The 26910-nt window shown below is 38.9% G+C and overlaps 1 protein-coding gene across 2 annotated transcripts in view; it reads left to right on the top strand.

The window, feature by feature from the left end:
• Positions 1-26910, top strand: part of KIF16B (kinesin family member 16B) — a 999411-nt gene that overhangs the window by 695437 nt on the left and 277064 nt on the right. The window lies entirely within an intron of this gene.

The raw sequence follows: 26910 nt of genomic DNA on the forward strand, positions 1-26910 counted from the left end.
CAATTCTTTTACAATGGATCCTTTAGAGAGTAGATCCACAGATTTTGCAATTTAGTCCAAATGTGTATTGTGCAAATTTGTTACTATTGTACCCGCTACACTGCTTTGTAATTTTTCTATGGATTACCTGATGCATGTCAATCAATCTAATACTGCTCTTGCCTATAAAGGTTTTTGTTCTCCCTCTGTATGCTCTTTACAAGCTCATCATATTTTGCTCCTGGTTTTAAAGATGTTGTGCGCACTACTGTTTTAAAAATGTTGACGGCTTTTCCAAGTAAGCAGAAAAGGTCTAAGTCTGATAATCAACCTACTCTGGATTTATCTTCCCACTCTAGTTTATTGAGAGTTAAATCCTCTAAAGATATTTTAAATACATCAGACTCAGAATCCTCAGATTTGTCTTCTGATGGTGAATATAATTCTGATGAATAAGAGTCTGTCACTGAATAAAACTCCAGTTAATCTTCTTTCGTGGTTAGTTGTGAACACTTTTGTACATTTCTGAAAGAAGTAATATATGCAAAATCTTAAAATGGCAGAGCAAAAGTCTGTTAAACAATTGGATCTAATTTTCAAGCCTGCTGCTAAGGCTACTGAAGTTTTTCTTCTGAATTACCAAGGAATGGGTAAGGCCTGGTATTGCTTATAATCCAGCTTCAAAATTTAAGAAGATGTTTCCTTAACCATCCTCTAATTTGGAACTTGGGGAATCCATGCCTAAGGTAGATGGAGCCATTTCTACATTATTAAAGTATACTACAATTCTTTTGGTTGGCTGTTCTTCTTTCATGGATCATATGGAAGTATTACCATAGAAAGGCCTTTCAACAAGCGGGTTTCTTATTCAGATCAGTTAGTGTAGCCTGTGTTGCAGCAGCCTCTACTATGATTTGACAGTTTGTCTAATCAGATTTTAGATAACACCATGGATGAGGTTGTTTTTTTTTTTTTTTTAAAGTTTTTTTTATTGAAAATCAAACAGTTGTACATATAATAAAAAAGGTAAATCTCACTTGTTAATAAATTGTACGTTCAAAATGATCATATAAGTTCAAACAAAAAGGTAGAAAAGCCGCTTAGTAGCGGCAACATTAGTTCCAAATCCTATAACTTTGTAAGGCGTCAGGCAAGTCATTAACATCATGGTGGATAATATAGAGAAATTAGAGGAGTGGGGCCACATTGTTGGAGGGTTTTTTTTTTGTGAAGAAAGCACTCTATCAGGGTGGGGGATGAACTCACAATTCCCACTTTGGAGAAGGGGGGGTAGCAGATATGGCCCTTCTCTATAGGAGATTACATTTAGATGCATATAAGAATTACCAACAATGGGGGTGTGTGGTAGGGTGAGGGTAGGGGTTCACATACGGGAGGGGTGAGCAGATCTGGCTTAACCTAAAGGACCAGTGGCTGAATGGATTGGGTTCACAAGAAAGCCTAATCAATTAATGCATACTATGTTGCCAGTAGGAGTCCCAGGGTTCCAAAATGAGGCAAAAGGTGTCAATTTGCTGTGTAGATCTAAATGCATTTTCTTCCATAGTTTTAATGTATCTAACAATATCCTGAACTCCCTGCCATTTGGGGGGTAAGCCTTTTTTAAAATTCCTAGCTATCGGGAGTTTAGTGGAGATCAGTAGGTATATCAATAGATATTGGTTATGTCTGGGAAGGTTATTTATATCATGGTGGAAGAGGGCCATACTTGGGTGAGTAATATCTGGGAGACCTAGATTAGTACATAGGAATCTGGTCTTCATTCAGTAGGGTTTCAATTGTGGGCAGCTCCACCATATGTGTATTGGGTCTCCCTTCTCTCCACATCCCCTTCAGTACAAATCTGAACAGGTGGTAAAAAATGTTTTGGTGGGGACTAGTTGCCATCTACTTAGCAATTTTTAGTATAATTCATACATTGTGACACAATGCATGGCAGTCCTGGTCGTAGTTATAACTTGGGTCCATTGTTGGGATTGTGTACTCCCATCTCCACTCCTGCTCCCATGCGCTTATGTGTGTTGTTTTTAGAGTGAGAGTGTCATGTAGGAAAAGTTGATAGTGTGTCGAGAGTGATTTGTTAAGTTGGAGGTCAGAGGTCCATCTGGACTCCCAAGTGTTTAAGCTTCTTGCGACTTCCCCATGTCAAAATGGAGTTTGGGAGGGATGTTCATAAGGTCCAATAGCTCAGAATGATTTTTAAAGGGAGGTAGTTTTCAAATCATTAATGTGGATGTTGGGGATGTCCTGTAGAAGTCTCTTGACAGAATGGATTGGGGATGGGTGGGGGCTATCTGGGAACCATGAGGTAGCTTGAGCCAAGTCTGCCGGCATCCCCCCACAATTGAATTTAAGATAGGGAGTTGGTTGTGGCTATGTGGAGGGGTCCATAGCAGATCATCCAGGTGCACATATGCCGGTAGTGAGGTCTATTCAAGTTCACGCAACCTAGTAGGTTGGAGGTTAGGTCCCCAAGCTGAAACATGCAATAGCATGGCTGTATCATGGTACAGTCAAACATTGGGTAAGAAAATGCCTCCTTGGTCAACAGGAGCCCGGAGGATGTAAGCAGCTACTCATTCCATTCCAAATATAGTTTGTGAATAGCATCTGGAATTTATCTAAGATCGGGGCCGGAACTGGGAGGGGTAGGAATCTAAAGAGAGATGTAAGTTTTGGCAAGATCATCATTTTAACTGCAGCTACCCTACCCAGCCACGAAACCTCTTCATATCTCTTTGATTTAAGTAGCATATCTTTCAGTAGAGGGTCATAATTGTCTCCAAGTGTTATAGCTTTGTCGTGGGAAATGAAGACTCCCGGATGCCCCTCGAGGACCACTTGAACGAGTAGGTCCGTTAATGGCCTCGGAGATCTGTGGGTGAAAAGCCGACGGAATAGGCCTCCGTCTTGGTGACGTTGACCTTATAGTGTGAGAGTGAGCTAAAGTTACTTAAAAGATGAGAGAGGGTAAGGAAGTGGAGGGGTCTGAAAGGAACACTGTCAGGTCATCAGCGAATAGGGGTAACTTTTGTTCTGTATCATGGATAATTAATCCTTGAATGTCTCTAGATCTCCTTATGGCTGCTGCTAACGGTTCAATTGACAGGGCGAACAGAATGGGGGATAGCGGACATCCCTGTCCCATCCCATTAGTGATGGGTATGGATGATGAACAAAATCCCACACCTCTCACCTTGGCTGTCGGTGTGGAGTAAAGGGCTCGGGACTCCAAATGTTGCTAGAGTTTGGAACATATAATCCCAACTCACTCTATTGAAAGCTTTTTCAGCGTCTAGTTAGAGAGCAAGGTAGGGAAGGTCCATGTCTGCCAAATATGTTTAATAGCCTATGGGTGTTGTCAGTACCCTGGTGCCCTAAGACGAAACCCACCTGGTTCAAGTGAACAATGGATGGGATGTGTATTGTTAATCTTTTCCCTTGGATCTTTGCATAGATCTTAATATCTACATTAATAAGTGAGATTTGTCTGTAGCTTTTGCATAGCGTTGGATCCTTCCCTTCCTTGGGTATGGTGAGGATGCTTGCTTCAAGATATTCTCTTGGGAGGTGAGTAATGTTCTTGCCGTTTCCCTATAGTGTCTCAAAAGGAATGTAAGAGTTCTAGGGTATATGGTTTTATAGAAGGAGGCTGGGAAGGCCGTCAGGACCTAGGGCCCTTGTGGGATTTAAGAAACTTCACTGCCCTCCTTGTGATATCCCTTTAAGGGCTATCCCCTCCCAGGTCATTCTCCTCCCTTTATAAGGCAGCTTTGACAATCAGTCTTTGCTGAAGATTGAAGTGGCTTGTTGTTAACTCTTGTTAGTATTCTCATTTATTTGCCTCAGGCTCATACTTTGTCAAGTTCTTAACTTGAAACTCACAGGATTCCCTGGATACAGCTACAAGTTCTTTCAGAACTCCTATGATCGAACTTAGATTACTACTCTGTCGGATCTTCTTTCTCCACGTCCCGGAACTAAGCCGCACACACACTGCTTCTGACCGCAAACGGCAGTGATTTCTCAAGGCTCCTCTTCAATGTTACTTGGTATCGTATAACTTTCAAGTTATTAACTTGGAGTAAATATATATTGTTTGCCGTACTTAACTTTGTCATTAAGCTCAATTATTTCACATTACACCGGAACTGCCTTGTACTTTTCAGATCTCTAAAATAACCAGCACTAGTTTCAAACTCAGTATTATATCTCAGCCTGTTATAAAACCTTCTTTATAAGGCTCGCCGTACATATGCTGCATCATTTGGATTGATTGTTTTGTCTGGGATCTGTAAAATATTTTAGAGTGAGTGTGTGTGTGCCTTGAAAGACAGGAAGTGGAATACTTTAAACATTGACTCTGGTTTCTGACATTAGTAAATGTTATGCCTGAACTGCAATCTACTATTCAGATTTATTCTCCAATCTGAACTTTCTCTCTAAGCTCTGTGATAAGTTTTTATAATAATTAGCTCACTTTGCCTATTCAGATTTTATTTAATTTAAAGCTATATTATCTGCTTAGATCATAATAGAGCAACACAACCTTTTATTTAAATCAAGTTAAGAATCTTATTTACACGGTCTTTAAATTGAGACATAACATAATCTTCAGGCCTATAAAAAGAACCAGGACAACAGGAGTAATTCTGTACCACCTGCAAAATGAATCCTCAGGAAGTTAAAAAATTAATTAACCAATGTCTATCAAAAATTAGATTATTTAAATAAAGGTTTAACAGAAGTACAAGCAGAAATGGTTGCACTAAAAGCTTTAATAAAAGAATGCATTCCTACAAAAACCACAGATTATCCAGAACCTCATATTCAATTCCTCAACCATTTTCTGGAAACGTAATGAGTTTGGGATTTGAAAATGCATGTCATCTGCTATTTTCCTTACCGGCCCCGCACATACCATTCAGAAAGAATTAAAGTGTGTACTACTATCTAATTTTTACAAGGAGAACCCAGATCTTGGGCTAACAGGTTTTTGAAATAACAATCCCATTCTAGACTCATTACAGGATTTCTTTTTTGCTATGGCAAATCCTCTATGAAGATTCAAACACACAACATTACTGCGGAACACTAAACTGCGCTCACTAAAGCAGGGAAACGCACGGTCGAGGGAATACATAACCGAGTTCCAGATGTGGTCAAACGATTCACAATGGACGAAATCAGTCTCAAAAACCAATTTCGCTTGGGACTTTCAAAAGGATTAAAGGTTGAACTCTCACGTTTAGAGATCCTGATACTCTTTCCGCATTGATAAAGCAGAGTACTACGTTGGACCACAGACTCCCGCGAAAGAAAAGCAGAATTGAGCGGTTATGAGACCACACCTAAGAGATACCTGTTTACACTCCTTCTTAATGAAAAACCTTCTGGCTCAGTACACCCATGTGAGATAGGAGTCATCAAAGGCCCTCTTACTCCAGAGGAAAAATCCAGGAGAAGATTAGAGAAATTATGTCTTTATTGCGCTCACAAGGAGCATACAGTTGCTACATGCCCTCTACTTCTCAGACAAAAGAAGGGTAAGCATTTTCACAAAAATCATTTATACAATTTAACATTAGATACCCAAATGACTTTATCTTTCTCATTACAGTGAGATCAGAAAAACATCCAATCCAAAGCCTTGATTGATTCAGGGGCATCAGGAAATTATATTGATACAGCCTTTGTTAAAAATAATAAAATTCCGATTGTGTGCAAAGCAAAACCTGTTTTTGTTAAATTAATAGATGTTTCACTTACACAACAAGGACCAATCACACATCACACTATACCACTACTCATAACCACAAAAGACGGGCATACTGAGTATCTAACATTTGATTTAATTCCCATTTCTCTACACACATTTATTATTGGTTTCATATGGCTACAAAAACATAATCCAAACATTGACTGGACGGTAAACGATTTAAAATTAAATTCTCCGTACTGTTTAAAGACATGTTACCCACATTGTATTATAGCTTCATTGGAGAATGCACTACCCAGACCTTATCAGGATCTGGCAGAGGTTTTCGACATGAAAGAGGCAGAGAGTCTTCCTCCACATAGGGAATTTGACTGCCCAATTGATTTAATACCTGGCAGTAAAGTACCCCATGGAAAGATATATCCCCTGTCTCAAAATGAATTATCCTTTGTAAGATCATATCTAGATGATAACCTACATAAAGGGTTCATCTCACATTCTACCTCTCCTGCAGCAGCAGGTATGTTTCTAGTTAGAAACAAGGACGGTACTATTCGTCCAATCATAGATTATAGAGCTCTAAATAACATAACAGTAAAAAACAGATATCCCCTTCCACTAATACCCAAACTTCTTGAACGGTTACATGGCGCCACCATCTATTCCAAATTGGACCTAAAAGGGGCTTATAATCTTATAAGAATCAAACAAGGTGACGAATGGAAGACTGCCTTCCGAACAAGATATGGCCTTTATCAATACAATGTAATGCCATTTGGGTTAAGTAACGCCCCAGCAACATTCCAACATTTCATTAATGAAATTTTCTGTGATCTAACTGATGTATGCGTTATAATATACTTAGATGACATACTCATTTATTCTAAGAATTTGGATGAGCATGTAAAACATGTACGCTCGGTGCTCACCAGGTTAAAGGAACATAAATTGTATGCTAAAATGGAAAAATGTAATTTCCATGTTCAGGAAATTAAATTTCTAGGTTATATCATTACACCAAACAAGATACAAATGGACCCAGAAAAGGTAACTTCTATACTTAATTAGCCAGTTCCGACTACCGTAAAGGCCTTACAAAGATTCATCGGTTTTGCAAATTTTTACCGAAAATTTATAAAAAAAAATTCAACAATAGTTAAACCACTCGCAATACTAACTAGTAAAAAACAAAAATATAAATGGACAGAGGAAGCACAGTTATCTTTTGATTCTTTAAAGAAACAATTTACAACAGCTCCAGTACTTGCAATCCCAGATTTTGAATCTCAGTTTATACTTGAAGTCGATGCCTCAAATACTGGAATAGGGGCTATTCTATCACAAAAGAATAAAGAAAATACAGAGACTCATCCTATTGCTTTTTACTCAAGAATGCGAACTACCGCTGAAATCAACTATAGTATAGGAGATAAAGAACTCCTTGCAATAAAATGTTCCTTGGAACAATGGAGACACCTCCTTGAAGGATCTAGTCTCCCATTTATTATTTATACGGACCACAAAAATCTTGAATATCTTAAGATGAGTAAGACTCTTACGGCAAGACAAGCCCGCTGGTCTATATTTTTAGACCGATTTAATTTTCTTATTAGCTACAAACCCGGAAGCCTAAATACAAAGGCAGATGCCTTATCTAGAATATATGACAAAAATCATTATACAAAACATGATTCTATACAACATGAAGAAAAATTTATTGGTGTTTTAAATACTTTAGAAAGAGAAATACTTGATATTGTAAAAACAAATACTGATATACCCGCATCCTGTAACAAAGATCCAAAATCTGGATTATATTACCATAATGCCCAACTATTTATTCCCTCATCTCTTAGAAAATCTTTCTTGAAACAAACCCATGATGGAACCCTATCTGGTCATCCTGGTATCCAAAAGACCATTGAAATAACCAGGAGAACTTTCTGGTGGCCAGACATGAATCATACTATTTACAATTATGTATCTAATTGTGACGTATGTGCTAGAAACAAAGTAGAACATAAAAGACCTGTAGGCCTTTTATCACCTCTGCCAATTCCAGATAAGCCATGGAGTACCATTTCCATGGATTTTATCGTCGACCTCCCGAATTCACAACATTTTACCACAATTTTAGTAGTGATTGATCATTTAACACGACTTGCTCATTTCATACCTTTAAAGGGTTTACACTCAGCATTAATAACCGCAAGAACTTTTCTAGATTATATAGTAAAATTGCATGGGTTACCCAACATCATCATTACTGACAGAGGTACACAGTTCACCTCTTCAGTTTGGAAATCTTTATGTAAACTAATCAAAGTTGATTCTAGATACTCCACAGCATTCCACCCACAGACCAATGGGCTAACTGAAAGAGTAAATCAAACGTTAGAACAATACCTAAGATGTTTCATCACTCACTTACAAGATGACTGGATAACTTATCTTCCAATGGCAGAATTCTCGTACAACAATTCTCTTTCAGCTTCCATTAAGATGACACCCTTTTTTGCCACTTATGGATACAATCCAAACACCATATCCGTTACAAAAACTGAGGTTAGTTCACCTTATGCCAAGGAATTTACAGCTAACCTTCAGGAACGTTTAGGTATCTTAAAAGTTCATCTGTCGAATGCAAAGGATTATCAAAAACGTTGCTATGATCAACATCACCAACAGAGTCCATCATATCAAATTGGGGATCAGGTTTTGTTATCAGTAAGAAGCCTCAAATTACAAGTTCCTTGTAAGAAGTTAGCTAATCAATTTCTTGGACCATTTTCTATTGACAAAATTGTTAATCCTAATGCAGTTAGGTTAAAATTGCCAGAATCTTATAAACTCCATCCCACATTTCATGTCTCACTCTTGAAACCTTATACAGTTGATTCTACTGCTCTAAGTCAGAACCGACCACCACCTATTCTGGTTGACAACCAGGAGGAATTTGAGGTTGAGTCTATTCTGGATTCCAGAATACGACGGCGTCATCTGGAGTATTTAGTTAAATGGAAGGGTTATGGTCCCGAAGACAACTCCTGGCAACTATCTACTGACATTCATGCTCCTCGCTTAGTTAGAAACTTTCACCTACGTTATCCTGGGAGACCTCATTTGGGATCCCTGGGGGTGATTCCTTGAAGGGGGGATATGTGATATCCCTTTAAGTTCTATCCCCTCCCAGCTCATTCTCCTCCCTTTATAAGGCAGCTTTGACAATCAGTCTTTGCCTGAAGATTGAAGTGACTTGTTGCTAACTCTTGTTAGTATCTCATTTATTTCCCTCAGGTCATACTTTGTCAAGTTCTTAACTTGAAACTCACAGGATTCCCTGGATACAGCTACAATTCTTTCAGAACTCTATGATCGAACTTAGATTACTACTCTGCCGGATCTTCTTTCTCCGTGTCCCGGAACTAAGCCGCACACACACTGCTTCTGACCGCAAACGGCAGTGATCTCTCAAGGCTCCTCTTCAATGTTACTTGGTATCGTATAACTTTCAAGTTATTAACTTGGAGTAAATATATATTGTTTGCCGTACTTACCTCTGTTCATTCAGCTCAATTATTTCACATACACCGGAACTGCCTTGTACTTTTCAGATCTCTAAAATATCCAGCACTAGTTTTCAAACTCAGTATTATATCTCAGCCTGTTATAAAACCTTCTTTATAAGGCTCGCCTTACATATGCTGCATCATTTGGATTGATTGTTTTGTCTGGGATCTGTAAATATTTTAGAGTGAGTGTGTGTGTGCGTGAAGACAGGAAGTGGAATACTTTAAACATTGACTCTGGTTTCTGACATTAGTAAATGTTATGCTGAACTGCAATCTACCTATTCAGAGTTATACTCCAATCTGAACTTCTCTCTAAGCTCTGTGATAAGATTTTATAATAATTAGCTCACTTTGCCTATTCAGATAATTTAAAGCTATATTATCTGCCTAGATCATAATAGAGAAACACAACCTTTATTTAAATCAAGTTAAGAATCTTATTTACACGGTCTTTAAATTGAGACATAACACCTCTTGACTTCATCTAATGAGAGAGGACACTCCAGGTCCTCTACATCCTCTGTAGGTAGACAGGGTAGTTGAAGAGAGTCTAATAAGGTCTGTATTCCACTTTGATCAGGGCGAGGGGTCTCAGGGGAATAGCAGATATTATTTAGTGTATGCTAATATTTTGCAAATGCAGTGCCTATATCTTTGGGTGAGTAAACTGTCCCATTCCATGTTTTAATTCCTGCTATTTTCCTCTGCTGTGTCCTATATCCAAGTTTACTTGCTAGCAGCCTATCTGCTTTATTGCCCTTGTAGTAGTAAAGTTGATTAAGCTTAAGCAGGTTGTCCTGGACCCGCATTTCCTCTCTTTTGTTGATCTCTTCCCAAATAACCCCTATTTTTTGAGCTATTAAATGTGCTGGGTAAATTTTGTTAATTGCCGGCAAAATTCTAATTTGTTTGTTCTATTTTCCAGTTTCATAAAGGGGCAGAAAGCTTCTGCATTTTATTGTCTTCTTGGTTTTAACTTTTTGATCCATAGACTTACTTGGAAATCTGTCTCCTTACGAGGGGAGGTTACCAATAAATGTATTAAATTCTGTGTGATCTTTTCAGAGCTCACCTCTTCTGAAAAAGGAGGTTTTTATGCATTTGTAATGTGTCAATGTCACAGCAGTGGTATATACCATTCATCAAGGGGGAGCATGCAGCTATCTAGTGATGAGAGGTGTCTCAAATTCTTCAGTGGGCAAAAGACCATTTCTGCTTCATTTTCTTCATTCATATTCCAGATCTGAACAATTAGGAAATTGATTATATCAATTGCCAAGCCCTTCACCCAGGCGAAGAAAGAAGTGGGGCCATCAGATAGACCTTATGGCTTATTGATTAAAAAAACAAGCTTCTGGGATATTTTGTGAGGTCCAGGGATCTTCAGGCAGAGTTTATAGATGCTCTTGCAGCTCCATAGTCTTTTCAGAGAGCTAAAAATACAAATTGTATTACCCCTCATTATTTACATATTTTATATATAAAGAATTGTATAAAATACCATATCAAGGTTAATTTTAAAATGAAATGTTTAAACTGTGTTGTATGAGTAATGAATAATGGTAATCACGCCTTCAAATATACATATATATTCTTTTTTTAAAAAAAGTTATATTTATCAAAAAAGGTTATAAAAAAAAGTTATAGTTATGTTTAAAATAAAAATAAAAATATCACAGGGTTTAAAACATTTCGGTACAGCATAATATTTACTATAACTGCAGTTTAGGAAATAATCCAATTTAAAGCAGATGACCAGATAAATTAAAGGGAACCATCTCCTCTTTAAAGAACAATTTCCCCTTTACTTTTAAACTGATTTGATTTAGCATTTTATTCTGTATGCCCATCATGTGATTGTGCTCCTTTTTCAACAATATTATTATGTTTGTAATGTTTCAGCCCATTACAGGTATCTCTGAGAGAGTGGAGAGGTGATATTTGATTCCAAATATATTTAGTTTCATATTGTAGTATAGTTTCATAGTGTTATTTTCTTATTATGTCAAGTCCATTGGAGGTAATTGCATTCTTGGAATCCCAGGGTTGTCTAGTTTTTGCCAAAGAATACTGTTCAAATATCAACAGTGTCTTTATTTTCTAATAAATATCTTCCAAATCAAACAGTATATTTATTTGTTTCAACATTTATAAGCACCTGAATTTAAAATGATAGTTTCTGAACTCCTTGAACCAGCCGTCTTTGCAAATGTAATGCATTTTATTAGCATTCCACTAGAGATAATACAGCTTATTATATAGCATTACTGATTTTCACATAAAAATCTATGGCATTTTCAAGTTGATATTTTGTTTTCAAATAAAACTTGATATTCTAAAAATTGCTGCCTTTAAGGGTATTGATTTCTTTTTTAGTATATTTTGCTGTTTCTGCTTTTAAACATCTCTCAGCATTCTAAAAATGTATTCAATTACCTATTTTAGTTAAGTTAGATTGTAATGATGCAATATAAATGTATATTCATTACTCTTGATTTATAAATTATTTATCATTTTTAAATATTTTACTTTACAAATTAAAATAATGATGATAAAGGGAAAAAGATATGGTTACTGTACTGTGGTTTTGAATTTAGCTTCAGTTTCTCATAAAGGGCTAGATTATGAGTAGAGCACTACTTTGTGCTTGCACATTAACCTCGCTAGAAGGCAGTTGTCGGATAGCATGCGTATTACAAGTTGAAAGTAAAATGTTTTCACGCGAGCACTATAGCAACATGCACAAAAAGCCGAACTTCGAATATTGAGTCTGCGGTAATGTATTCCCCCATACACTTAAATAAAGCACGAAAAGTAGGGGGGAAAAACCCGACACCCTTACTTGCGCCCAAAACTGATCGCGTTTTTTTAAGTAAGCTTACCCGACATGAAATATGAATATTTCATATTCCAACGTTATTTACATACAAAATTTTTTTTATTTTTGTTGTAAATATATATTTCTATATATATCTTTAACATTTTAATGTGAAATATTTACCGTACATACACAGTTATACACTTTAATAAATATGAATATTGCAATAATATGATTTTTCATGTTTTCAGCTACTTGACTGCAAAGGCTCCAACAATGATATATATATATATATATATATATATATATATATATATATATATATTTCAGATTTTTCAGAGAATATGAATGATAACACAAAAACATTGCTTTCACTCATGGTTAGTGTTTGCTGAAGCCATTTATTATCAATCAACTGTGTTTACTCTTTTTAAATCATAATGACAACAGAAACTACCCAAATGACCCTGATCAAAAGTTCAGATACCCTGGTGATTTTGGCCTGATAAAATGCACACAAGTTGAGACAAAGGGGTTTGAATGGCTGTTAATGGTAACCATCCTCACCTGTGATCGGTTTGCTTGTAATTAGTGTGTGTGTGTGTATAAAAGGTCAATGAGTTTCTAGACTCCTGACAGACCCTTGCATCTTTCATCCAGTGCTGCACTAACGTTTCTAGATTCTGAGTCATGGTGAAAGCAAAAGAATTGTCAAAGGATCTGTGGGAAAAAGGTAGTTGAACTATATAAAAAAGTAAAGGGATATAAAAATATATCAGAGGAATTGGGAATGCAAATCAGCAGTGTTCAAACTCTAATCAAGAAATGGAAAATGAGGCGTTCTGTTTGATTACATACTGCATTCATCTTGCCATCAATTCTGACCAAATTTCCTGTGCCTTTGTAGCTCACACATCCCCAAAACATCAGCAATCCACCTCCGTGTTTCACAGTAGGAATGGTGTATCTTTCATCATAGGCCTTGTTGACTCCTCTCCAAATGTAGCATTTATGGTTGTGGCTAAAAAGCTCCATTTTGGTCTCATCACTCCAAATGACTTTGTGACAGAAGGTTTGAGGCTTGGCTCTGTGCTGTTTGGCGTATTGTAAGCGGGATACTTTGTGTCATTTGTGTAGTAATGGCTTTCTTCTGGCGACTCGACCATGCAACCCATCTTTCTTCAAGTGCCTCCTTATCGTGCATCTTGAAACAGCCACACCACATGTCCTGTTGTCAACAATTTGCCTTTCATTATCTCTTTAAGGCAAGATCTCCTCCCCTAACACATTTCTATTTATTCACCTCTTTTCCCAGAAATCATTGCTTGATTATTGGAAGTGGAATAGGAGACCTGTACCAGTCTTTCTATCTCCTTAACATTAAGAAGCCCTAAAGTTTTCTGACATTTATTATATTCTAAATCTAACATTTGTAATTTTCCTTTTCTCATATTGGAATAATACCTTTTGTTATTTACTCCTATCAAAGTTGGAGTAAACTCTAACCTAATCTTCAGCTGCGTGAATCTGCAGCACTCTGTGTTTCAACCCGGAACGGACTGACAGGCAGCGGGTGACGTCATCACCGCTCTCACTGCGCACCACGCCGGAGTCGAAGGATCGCTGCTCTCTCTGGTTGCTGCTCACCCGCTCTTCACTGAACGCTCTAGATTTCTAAGAGTCTAGTATCTCAGCTATCCTCTGTAACATCACGGTCAGCTCCTGAATCAGGTATGTGCACCAACGAACACTATAATAGCATGCTAGGACATAACCAAGTTCGTAATGCATTACTGAAATCTCATTCTACTATGTGGAACTATAAAATCCTATAAAAATTCACATTATTCAAATCTCGGATCATTTTAAGGAGTATAACTTTGTTCATATCAGAAAGTTATCTATATTGTATTTATTTTTTCCACAATAACTCAATTTATTTTTTGTATGAGTTATTCAGTTTCATCTCACTAATCACCAATGTTAATGAGTCTATGCTGTTCATTCATTACATTAGATAAGAATCCATTTTTTCTTTCTAACTCACTTATTTGAGTATATCATTCCTTCTAAGTCGCATAGAAGTGACATTTATCACGAATCTTAAATAAACTCTGTAATCATACAGGTACCTAATACCTAAGTCATGGTATTATTGGTGATTATGATTACATACACTTTAAACTATCAAAACCTGAAACATTATTGTTTAATCTAAACTGTTTCCTATCACACCTGTATTTCACCTGAAGATATGTGTGGGTTTGTTTTTGCATCCCGAACAATTTTCCTGGCAGTTGTGGCTGAAATTTTAGTTTGTCTATTTGACCGTGATTTGGTTTCAACAGAACCCCTCATTTTCCACTTCTTTATTAGAGTTTGAACACTGCTGATTTGCATTCTCAATTCCTTGGATATCTTTTTATATCCCTTTCCTGTTTTATACAGTTCAACTACCTTTTCCTGCAGATCCTTTGACAATTCTTTTGCTTTCCCCATGACTCAGAATCCAGAATCGTCAGTGCAGCACTGGATGAAAGATGCAAGGGTCTTTCAGGAGTCCAGAAACTCATTGACCTTTTATACACACACACTAATTACAAGAAAACAGATCACAAGTGAGGATGGTTACCTTTAATAGCCATTCAAACCCCTTTGTGTCAACTTGTGTGCATGTTATCAGACCAAAATCACCAGTGTATGTAAACTTTTGATCAGGGTCATTTAGGTAGTTTCTGTTGTCATTATGATTTAAAAGAGTAAACACAGTTGATTGATAATAAATGGCTTCAGCCAAACACTAACCATGAGTGGAAGAAAAGTTTTTGTGTTATCTTTCATATTCTCTGAAAAATGGCCAAGAAATCATAAATTCTGCCAGGGTATGTAAATTTATGAGCGCAACTGTATGTATGTATGTATGTGTATATATATATATATATATATATATATATATGTATATATATATACACACACACATACAACGAACAACTGGCTCAGTACTATTGTTAGCCCGTTCTATGGCGATTTACCACCTGGGTGCAGCTTCTTTTAGCCCAGTAATGCTTTTCACAGAGAAGAACTTTCCTGTAGTATATCAGTCTGATCCCACCTATTACGGTCAGTCTAGCGCCAAAATACCAGGTGATTCCTCTTTGAGCAAGGAACACAGCAACCCCAGACGATTGTTTTGGCCTTCATTGAGCCTCATCAATGAGGTGTAGCCATATTCCTCTAAGCACACTGAGCAAGGAGTCAACATCTGGCTCCCCTTTTTCCCATAGGCTAAAATACTAGAGACTAAAAACACACAGGAACAAACAACTGGCTCAGTACTATTGTTAGCCTGTTTTATGGCGATTTACCACCTGGGTGCAGCTTCTTTTAGCCCAGAAATGCGCTGGACTGACTGTAATGGGCGGGGTCAGACTGATATGCTATAGGAAAGTTCTTTGTGAAAAGCATTTCTGGGCTAAAAGAAGCTGCACCCAGGTGGTACATCGTCATAGAACAGGCTAACAATAGTATTGAGCCAGTTGTTCGTTCCTGTGAGTGTGCATCTCTCTGTGTGTATTTAGTCTCAGTGTGCTTAGAGGAATATGGCTACACCTCACTGACGAGGCCCAATGAAGGCTGAAACGATCGTCTGGGGTTGCTATGTTCCTTGTGGACTGACCGTAATGGGTGGGATCAGACTGATATGCTTCAGGAAAGTTCTTCTCTGTGAAAAGCATTACTGGGCTAAAAGAATCTGCAACTAGGTGGTAAATCGCCATAGAACAGGCTAACAATAGTATTGAGCCAGTTGTTCGTTCCTGTGTGTGTGTGTGTGTGTGTGTGTGTGTGTGTATATATATATATATATATATATTTATACACATATGTATTTATGTGTTTATATGTGTGTATATATATATATATATATATATCTGTAAATACACATATAAAATAAATGCATATGTAGACATATATGTTTCACCGAAGACTTCATATCTTTGATCCCTTATAACTTTTTATTGCAATTTTTTTTGTAAAATATTTTTTATTAGACAATGTTGTTATAAGTGTAACACTACTTTTAAATATAATTTTGATGTGTTTTGTGCAACTTTCTAGTCGAGCGTAACAGTTAACCAGAGCTCTGAAATCACGCTATTCCAACACGCATAATTAAATTCAATTTCTTTCTAATGACACAATGAGTCCATGGATCATCTAATTACTATTGGGAATATCACTCCTGCCCAGCAGGAGGCGGCAAAGAGCACCACAGCAAAGCTGTTAAATATCACCTCCCCTCCCACCCCAGTCATTCTCTTTGCCTACGTTAGAGCATTGAAGTGTTAAAGTTAGGTGTTAGAAAAAGATTCTTCAATCAAGAGTTTATTATTTTTTAAGTGGTGCAAGATTGTGCTGCTTTGTTCTAGGGTATAGCCGTAGTCCATATCAGTCTCTTCAGTAGAGCAGTGGTGGCTTTAGAGCAATGGGAACTCGTGAGATATAATTGTCACTGCACCCATATACTGATGCTGCCCTAACTCGGATAGCCTGAGTAAAATTACTTAGTCTTTTTTCTTTTTTTCACAGGTCCATGTGAGGGAGAGGACCTCTCAAACCTGAGAGCTGCTTTGTTGTCGGGCAGGTTAGGAAGTAAGTGTTGACTATATTTTCTGGGGTTGAGAAGAGACTCAGAATAAGTTGGGCACTTTATTTCAAATGGGACACATACAAAGGCTCAGTGGAGTTTGGGCTCTTTAATGTCGACAGCTTGGACACAGGCACTGGGGCTAGAAATGTAATGCATGGTTGGTTCCACTACTCCCGGCGGTTTCACTTTTATAATACAATATGCCTCCCGGGAGATGATTTTATGCGACATCCATGATGGGCGGACCTAGAGGAGACAGCAATTTTTGTTGCACGCCTTTTTCCCTTACTTCCTAGTGATCGGAAGGGGAAGCAGTATAGCATCTGTTTCTATTATCCATACTCTTTTATTTTATGCGTGTCTAGCAATGGAGTCTGGTTTCCTGTATCTCCTGCTGAGTTCTGGATCTGTGATTAGAGAAACGGCTCCTGCCCAAGAGAGAGAGCCGGTGTCAACAGGCAGGTAGGCACCTCAGCAAAGCAGCTGAGGTGTAGAGGTGATCTGCAGTATTGTTTAGGTTTACTGTCCTCTCTGAAAACAAAAAATAAAAAAGTGACAGTAACATTTTTTTCTGGATGAGTCAGAATGGACCAAGAGGCTTTGCAAAATGTCACTCGTACCTTGTGTTTTAATGCCAATGTGGAACCACCAATCCCTTTCTGTACCTCATATATTGAGAGAAATTGAAGTTATAGGGATATATTGTTTTCTGAGCCAACATTTTCCAAGGCGGATGCTGTTCAGGAGTCTAATGAAAATGTTCAATATATGCTGCAGCTTTCTCCTCAAGCGTCCAAACTTGTATCGCCCACATATGCAGTGCCCTGTGCTTCCTCTTTAACTGCTCCTGGAGTTACGTTGCAAGAAATCGCTTCTCTCATGTCCTCTGCGGTTTTTGATGCATTATCTGCCTTTCCCATGCTGCAGGGAGGAGGAGGATTTTTCAGTAGCATCTGAGGGTGAGATATCAGACTCTGACACTATAATTCCTCCTGCTGATACTGAAATTGTATCCTTCAGGTTTAAGCTTGAACACCTCCGTCTTTTACTTAATGTTGTTTTGGCTACATTGGACGACAGTGACACTATGGTCGTAGTTAATCTGAAGAAATCTAGTAAGCTAAACAAATATTTTGAGGTACCCCGGAGACCTAAGGAGAACGTGAACGTGTATGTTACACTTATAGCTGAATAATAGGAAACGCTGTACAACTCCCAGAAGGTTAGTAACCCATAATTCAGAAAGTAAGACTGGTACATTTTTTAATCCAGTCCACGAACGCTTGTTTTTTTATCTCTCTGATACCATGTGTGCACACGTTTGAATCCAGTCCGCGAACGCTTTCAAGCTAAAGATTTATAAATACTGCGGTGAACTGACACTTTGTTATTAATATTGAACTACACTACAATACAATACAATATAATTCAAATTATAAAGGAAACAAATTAGCACTGTTCCTGGTCCTTAGTAATTCTTATTAATTCCTATATTTTATCAGAATTCCTTTGCAAATTGAACGTATATAATTTTCATAATAGTGAGTTTTACAATTGCAGATTTGCAGATATTGCAGAAGTGTTTTTACTATAAGGATTATTAAGTGCCAGCAAGAGATTGATTACAGAATCCAATAGGGATTTGAGGTTTTATTAATATTTAGATTTTATATTGTGTCCACAATTTATTTATTTTCTGATTTACTTATGTGTTTGTATTTTTATCCTATGTATTAAAATATACTTTTATAACTAATCCAATAGTGACCAATATTGTTGTTTAATAATAATCTCATACCCCAGCTAATTTTTTGAGTGCTGCTTTCACCACCATCTTTTTGGTAACTTTTAACATAAATGGAAAACAATCATAGAAGCCTGCTGTTGAATCAAAGACAGCATGAGGGACCTGTCCCTGATCCGGGACCGGATCTTGTAGGGGGCAGGCTTTCCTTCTTCGTTCAGGCTTGGATACAAGATGTTCAGGATCCCTGGGCAGTGGACATAGTGTCCCAGGGATACAAACTAGAGTTCAAAAGTTTTTTCCTCCCAGAGGCAGATTTCTGCTTTCAAGATTATCTGTAGACCAGACAAAATGACAAGTGTTTCTTACACTGTGTACGGGACCTCTCCGTCCTGGGAGTAATAGTTCCTGTTCCAACGCAGGAACAGGGTCTGGTGTTTTATTCCAATCTCTTTGTGGTTCCCAAAAAGGAGGGGACCTTCAGGCCAATTTTAGATCTTAAGAGTCTAAACAAATTCCTCAGAGTACCATCCTTCAAGATGGAAACTATTCGTTCCATTCTTCCTTTGGTCCAAGAGGGTCAATTTATGACAACGGTGGATTTAAAGGACGCGTACCTGCATGTTCCCATTCATAGGGATCATCACAAGTTTCTAAGGTTTGCCTTTCTAGACAAACACTTCCAATTCGTGTCTCTTCCTTTCGGTCTTGCCACAGCTCCCAGAATTTTCTCAAAGGTTCTGGGATCTCTGTTAGTGGTGCTCCGATTATGGGGCATTGCAGTGGCGCCCTATCCGGACAACATACTGGTCCAGGCACCATCCTTTCAACAAGCAAGGTCCCACACGGAAATGTTGTTATCCTTCCTGCAATCTCACGGATGGAGGGTAAAATACAAGGGTAACTTTCTTGGGAACCATAAAAGATTCCCTATCAATGAAGATTTTTCTGACAGAAGTCAGGAAATCAAAGATTTTTGATTCTTGCCTAGCGCTTTAGTCCGCTCCTTGGCCATCAGTGGCTCAGTGCATGTAGGTAATCTGGCTGATGGTGAGTGCTGCTCTCACCATCATCTTTTTGGTAACTTTTAACATAAATATTTTGAGGTACCTTCCTCGGTAGAGGTTTTTCCTGTACCAGACCGAGCTTCTGAGACCATTGCTAGGGAATGAGAGAGACCGGGATCCCTTTTTCTAAAAGGAGGGAACCTTCAGGCCAATTTTAGATCTCAAGAGTCTAAACAAATTCCTCAGAGTACCATCCTTCAAGATGGAAACTATTCGTTCTATTCTTCCTTTGGTCCAAGAGGGTCAATTTATGACAACGGTGGATTTAAAGGACACGTACCTGCATGTTCCCATTCACAGGGATCTTCACAAGTTTTTAAGGTTTGCCTTTCTAGACAAACACCAGAATTTTCTCAAAGGTTCTCGGATCTCTGTTGGCGGTGCTCCAATTACGGGGTATTGCAGTGGCACCCTATCTGGACGACATCCTGGTCCAGGCACGTCCTTTCAACAAGCAAGGTCCCACACAGAAATGTTGTTATCCTTCCTGCGATCTCATGGATGGAATGTAAAATACAAGGGTAACTTTCTTGGGAACCATAATGCATTCCCTATCAATGAAGATTTTTCTGACAGAAGTCAGGAAATCAAAGATTTTTGATTCTTGCCTAGCGCTTTAATCAGCTCCTCGGCCATCAGTGGCACAGTGCATTAGGTAATCGTGCTGATGGTGACGGCAATAGATATCATCCCGTTCACTCATTTCCACCTCAGACCTCTGCAGTTAAACATGCTCAGTCAATGGAACGAAGATTATGCAGATTTGTCTCCACAAATTCTACTGGAGCAGGAGACAAGGGATTCTCTTCAATGGTGGTTGTCGCAGGATCATCTCTCCCAGGGAACCTGCTTTTGCAGACCCTCCTGGGTGATTGTTAGAACAGACGCCAGCTCTCTAGGATGGGGAGCAGTCTGGGGCTCCCTAAAGGCTCAGGGAGTTTGCTCTCAGAGTCTGTTCTGCCTAAAACATTCTGAAGCCTGTCCCCAGTTAGCCTCGGCCCAGTTTATCAGGTTCAAATCGGACAACATAACTTCAGTGGCTTACATCAATCATCAGGGAGGAACGCAGAGTTCCTTAGCAATGACAGAGGTAGACAAGATAATTTGGTGGGTGGAGACTCACTCTTGCTGTCTATCGGCGATCCACATCCCAGGGGTGGACAACTGGGAGGTGGACTTCCTCAGCAGACATATCTTTCACCTGGGGGACTGGGAACTCCATCCGGAAGTGTTTTCCAGCCTGATTCTCAAATGGGGTCAGCCGGAATTGGATCTCATGGCATCTCAACAGAATGCCAAGCTTCCGAGGTATGGATCAAGGTCAAGGGACCCTCAGGCAGTATTTATAGACGCCCTGGCAGTACCTTTAGGATTTCAGTCTTGCATTCCTATTTCCTCCATTCCTTCTTCCTCGGGTCATTGCTCGAATCAAGTAGGAGAGGGTGTCGATGATCCTCATTGCACCGGCTTGACCTAACAGGATTTGTTATGCAGACCTGGTGGAAATGTCATCTCTTCCACCTTGGAGACTTACGTTGAGGAAGGACCTTCTACTTTAAGGGCCCTTCCTTCATCCAAATCTAGTTTCTCTGAAGCTGACTGCATGGAGATTGAATGCTTAATTTTATCCAAGCGGGGATTTTCAGATTCGGTCATTGAGACCCTGATTCAGGCTCGTAAACCTGTGACTATAAAGATTTACCACAAGATATGGGGTAAATATCTATATTGGTGTGAATCCAAGGGCTACTCTTGGAGCAGAGTTAGGATTCCTAGAATTCTGTCTTTTCTCAAAGAAGGTTTGGAGAAAGGATTATCGGCTAGTTCCCTAAAGGGTCAAATATCTGCCTTGTCTATTTTGTTACATAAACGTCTGGCAGACGTTCCAGACGTGCAATTGTTTTGTCAGGCCTTGGTCAGGATCAGGCCTGTGTTCAAACCAGTTACTCCTCCCTGGAGTCTTAATTTAGTTCTTAAGGTTCTTCAAGGGACTCAGTTTGAGCCCATGAATTCCTTAGATATTAAGTTGTTATCTTGGAAAGTTTTGTTTCTCGTGGCTATTTCATCTGCTCGTAGAGTCTCAAAGCTCTCGGCATTGCAGTACGAGTCACCCTACCTTATTTTTCATTCAGCTAAGGTAGTTTTACGTACAAAGTTAGGTTTTCTTCCTAAAGTTGTTTCTGACTGGAACATTAATCAGGAGATTGTTGTTCCTTCCTTGTGTCCTAATCCTTCTTCTCAGAAGGAACGGCTTCTGCACAATTTAGAAGTGGTATGTGCTCTAAAGTTTTACTTACAGGCGACTAAGGATTTTCGTCAGTCTTCTGCTTTGTTTGTGGTTTTCTTGGGAAAGCGTAAAGGCCAGAAAGCTACGGCTACTTCTCTTTCTTTTTGGCTGAAGAGTTTCATTCGTTTTTCTTATGAAACTGCTGGACAGCAACCTCCAGAGAGGGTTACGGCTCATTCCACAAGGGCTTTTTCTTCCTCATGGGCATTCAGTAATGTAGCTTCTGTAGATCAGATTTGCAAGGCTGCAACTTGGTCCTCTCTTCACACTTTTTAAAAATTCTACAAATTTGACACTTTTGCCTCGGCTGAGGCCGCTTTTGGGAGAAAGGTTCTTCAAGCAGTGGTGCCTTCTGTTTAGGTTTTCTGTCGTGTCCCTCCCTTATCATCTGTGTCCTCTAACTTGGGTATTGATTCCCAATAGTAATCAGATGATCCATGGACTCATTGTGTCATTAGAAAGAAAACAAAATGTATGCTTACTTGATAAATGTATTTACTTCTTGACACAATGAGTCCACGGCCCGCCCTGTTCTTAAGAAAGGTTGTGGTTATGTTATAAACTTTAGACACCTCTGCACCTTGTTGCTTCCTTTTCTCCTTTACTTCAGTCGAATGACTGGGGTGGGAGGGAAGGGAGGTGATATTTAACAGCTTTGCTGTGGTGCTATTTGCAGCCTCCTGCTGGGCAGGAGTGATATTCCCAATAGTAATTAGATGATCCGTGGACTCATCATGTCAAGAAAGAAATACATTTATCAAGTAAGCAGAAATTTTGTTTTTGCTCAAGCGAACGCATTTACTTTAGACCTGTAATATGTGCGCCTTGAGGATATTTATCCTCTTTTTAGTTATGCAGCAGGATAGTATGTCCTTTATTGAAACAAGTGAAATCACTATATCTGATAATAATAATATATTTAATTTCAGATCCAATTTATATAAGAATATATACAATATCTTTAAAGAGAAAGATATAATATTATCAACTAATTAAATTTTAGAACAACTTTATGTGTTAATGCAAGAGTTAAAAGATAAGATGGTCTAAGAAGTAAGAAATAGACCAGAGTATATATTCTTGGAAAAATACCTTGAAAGTAAAAGAGGATAAAAAAGGAATGTGCCTTTAAGGTAGACGATATTACTTTCTTTTGCATGATGTACCGAGTCCACGGATTCATCCTAACTTGTCCTTCCTGACAGTAAGTAGCAAAGAGAGCACCACAGCAGAGCTGTCTATATAGCTCCCCCTTTAACTCCACCCCCCAGTCATTCTCTTTGCTGGCTCTAAGAAGGAAGAGTAAAGAGAAGAGGTGTTAAACTGTTAGTTTTATTTTATCTTGAATCAAGAGTTTGTTATTTTTAAATGGTACCGGTGTTGTACTATTTACTCTCAGGCAGGACATAGATGAAGATTTCTGCCTGGAGGATGATGATCTTAGCATTTGTAACCAAGGTCCACTGCTGTTCCCACAGAAGCTGAGGAGTACAGGAAAACTTCAGTGTGAGGAACAGTTTCTTGCTATACAGCAATGAGGTATGTTCAGTCATATTTTCTGCAGAGACTGTGTTAACTCAGAAAGGCTGACAGTGTCCCCATTAAGGGAAGCAGTAATCCTAGTGTTATCAGAGATTTTTACTAGCTTGCATAAAGGGTTAACTTTTTGTGGGCACTGTTATGTGAATTTAGGACAAACGTTTTTGTGTCTGGGAGTAACATTTTCTGTTTTATGGGACATTTGCTTGAGGGTTCTTTGCTTTTTTTTATAACCCACATGGCTTTCAGGCAGGCTTTGTTAGTTTTGTGTAGGCCCCAGCAACATCGAGAGAGGTGGGCGGGGGCCTACATTTACAAGCAGCAAGCAACTTCTCCTGAGGTCCTGAGAGTCTTCTGAGGGACTAATTGAAGCTTTAAACCCCATATTATCGCTTCCTAAGGACAGGTAGGGCCACAGCAGAACTGTGGCAAGGTGCTTTAGGGGTTTTTAACCAGTTTTAGACATATTTCAATCCGTTTTTTTTTTTTTCATTTCGGGGTTTATTGCTTATTAACTTGTGGTGCAATCCTTCTAAAGCTTAGTGGGTACACTGTTAAAATTTCAGAAAAATTTAAGCAATTTTAACCTGTTTTGCAGTTTGTGTATGCCTTTTTTTCTCTTAAAGGCACAGTACCGTTTTTGCAAATTGTGTTTTTTTCATTAAATAAAGTGTTTTCCAAGCTTGCTTGCTTTATTACTAGTCTGTTAAACATGTCTGACACTGAGGAAACTCATTGTTCAATTTGTTTAGAAGCCATTGTGGAACCCCCTCTTAGAATGTGTCCCACTTGTACTGATATGTCTATAAATTGCAAACAGCATATTTTGACTTATAAAAGTTTGGCATTAGATGATTCTCAGACAGAAGGAAATCAGGTTTTGCCATCTAGTTCTCCCCAAGTGTCACAACCAGTAATGCCCGCACAAGCGATGCCAAGTACTTCTAGTGCGTCTAATTCTTTCACCTTGCAAGATATGGCTTCAGTTATGAATACTACCCTCACAGAGGTTTTATCTAAGCTGCCTGGTTTGCAAGGGAAGCTCAGTAGCTCTGGATTAAGAACAAATGCTGAGCCTCCTGACGCTTTAGTAGCCATATCCGATATTCCCTCACAATGTTCTGAATTTGGGATGAGGGATTTGCTGTCTGAGGGAGAGATTTTTGATTCAGGAAAGATGTTCTCTCAGACAGATTCAGATATGATGGCATTTAAATTTAAGCTAGAGCACCTCCGCTTATTGCTCAGGGAGGTTTTAGCTACTCTGGATGATTGTGACCCTATTGTAGTTCCAGAGAAATTGTGTAAAATGGACAAATATTTAGAGGTTCCTGTTTACACTGATGTGTTTCCGGTCCCTAAGAAGATTTCAGACATTGTTACTAAGGAGTGGGATAAACCAGGTATTCCGTTCTGTCCCCCTCCTGTTTTTAAGAAAATGTTTCCCATTTCTGACACCATAATGGAGTCATGGCAGACGGTCCCTAAGGTGGAGGGAGCTATTTCTACCCTGGATAAGCGTACAACTATACCTATTGAAGCCAGTTGTGCTTTCATTGATCCTATTGATAAAAAATTAGAGGGTCTCCTAAAGAAATTTTTTGTTCATCAAGGTTTTCTTCTTCAACCTATAGCATGCATTGTTCCTGTAACCACTGCAGCTTCCTTTTGGTTTGAGGCTCTAGAAGAGGCTCTTCAGATGGAGACCCCACTAGATGATATTTTGGACAGAATTAAGGCTCTTAAGTTGGCTAATACTTTTATTACAGACGCCGCTTTTCATCTTGCTAAATTAGCGGCTAAGAATTCAGGTTTTGCCATTTTAGCACGTAGAGCGTTATGGCTTAAGTCCTGGTCAGCTGATGTGTCATCTAAATCTAAGCTTTTGTCCAACCCTTTCAAAGGTAAGACCCTTTTCGGGCCTGCATTGAAAGAGATCATTTCAGACATTACTGGAGGGAAGGGTCATACCCTCCCTCCGGATAAGTCAAATAAGACAAGGACCAAACAAAATAATTTTCATTCCTTTCGAAACTTCAAGAGTAGTCTCTCAACCTCTTCCCCTGCTGCAAAGCAAGAGGGGAACTTTGCTCAATCCAAGCCAACCTGGAGACCTAATCAGGCTTGGAACAAGGGTAAACAGGCCAATACACCTGCTGCTGCCACTAAGTCAGCATGAAGGGGTTTGGCCCTGATCCGGGACCGGATCTAGTAGGGGGCAGACTTTCTCTCTTTGCTCAGGCCTTGGCAAGAGACTTCAGGATTTCTGGGCAGTAGAAATTGTAACCCAGGGATACCTTCTAGATTTCAAGGATTCCCCTCCAAGGGGGAGGTTCCATCTTTCTCAATTGTCTGTAAACCCGACAAAAAGAGGCATTCTTACGCTGTGTAGAAGACCTTTTTATCATGGGAGTGATCTGCCCAGTTCCAAAAGCAGAACAGGGGCAGGGGTTCTACTCCAATCTGTTTATATTTAAAGGAGGGAACCTTCAGACCAATTCTCTCAAGAGCCTAAACCAATTCCTAAGAGTTCCATCTTTCGAGATATATGATTTATCACTCCCCAGGTAGCTACTGTTTTGAATTGCACATCCCTTTATTTTATCTCCTGTTTTTTTTTTTTTTTTTGCGTAATTAATAAAAGTTATGTTTTAATTATTCAAGCGTACTCCCCTTACCATTTGGTACTCCATCTTTCTATTTAACATACATACATAGTATGTGACAGAGGACTACAAGAGTGCTATTTGTGTATTCTTTCATGGTCTTTGGGCCCATGCTTTTTCTGTAATATAAATAATACACAGCACCATCTACCCTATGGTTATACTAAATAGAAACCAGCAACTAAGATAGGGTGTAGTCACAAGAATCAATAAGGCAGTGCCATTGCAATCCTCTCGTGCTTTCCATTAGATTTTCTAAGTCGTCAGACTTTTCATTCGGGGGAGTGGAAACTCCATCCGGAGGTTTTTGCTCAGCTGGTTCGGCTATGGGGCACACCAGAGTTGGATCTGATGGCATCTCATCAGAACGCCAAACTTCCTCGTTATGGCTCCAGGTCAAGGGATCCTCAGGCTGTACTGATAGATGCTCTAGCAGTACCCTGGTCGTTCAACCTGGCTTATGTGTTTCCACCTTTCCCTCTCCTTCCACGTCTCATTGCCAGAATCAAACAGGAGAGAGCATCAGTGATTTTGATAGCGCCTGCATGGCCACGCAGGATTTGGTATGCAGACCTGGTGGACATGTCATCCCTTCCACCATGGTCTCTGCCATTGAGACAGGACCTTCTAATTCAAGGTCCATTCAAGCATCCAAATCTAATTTCTCTGCAGCTGACTGCTTGGAGATTGAACGCTTGATTCTATCAAAGTGGGGTTTCTCTGAGTCAGTCATAAATACCTTGATTCAGGCTCGAAAGCCTGTTACCAGGAAAATTTATCATAAGATATGGCGTAAATATATTTTTTGGTGCGAATCCAAAGGCTTCTCCTGGAGTAAAATCCGGATTCC

Source organism: Bombina bombina, chromosome 4 (genome assembly GCF_027579735.1).
Source record: "Bombina bombina isolate aBomBom1 chromosome 4, aBomBom1.pri, whole genome shotgun sequence".
NCBI classification, from domain to species: domain Eukaryota; kingdom Metazoa; phylum Chordata; class Amphibia; order Anura; family Bombinatoridae; genus Bombina; species Bombina bombina.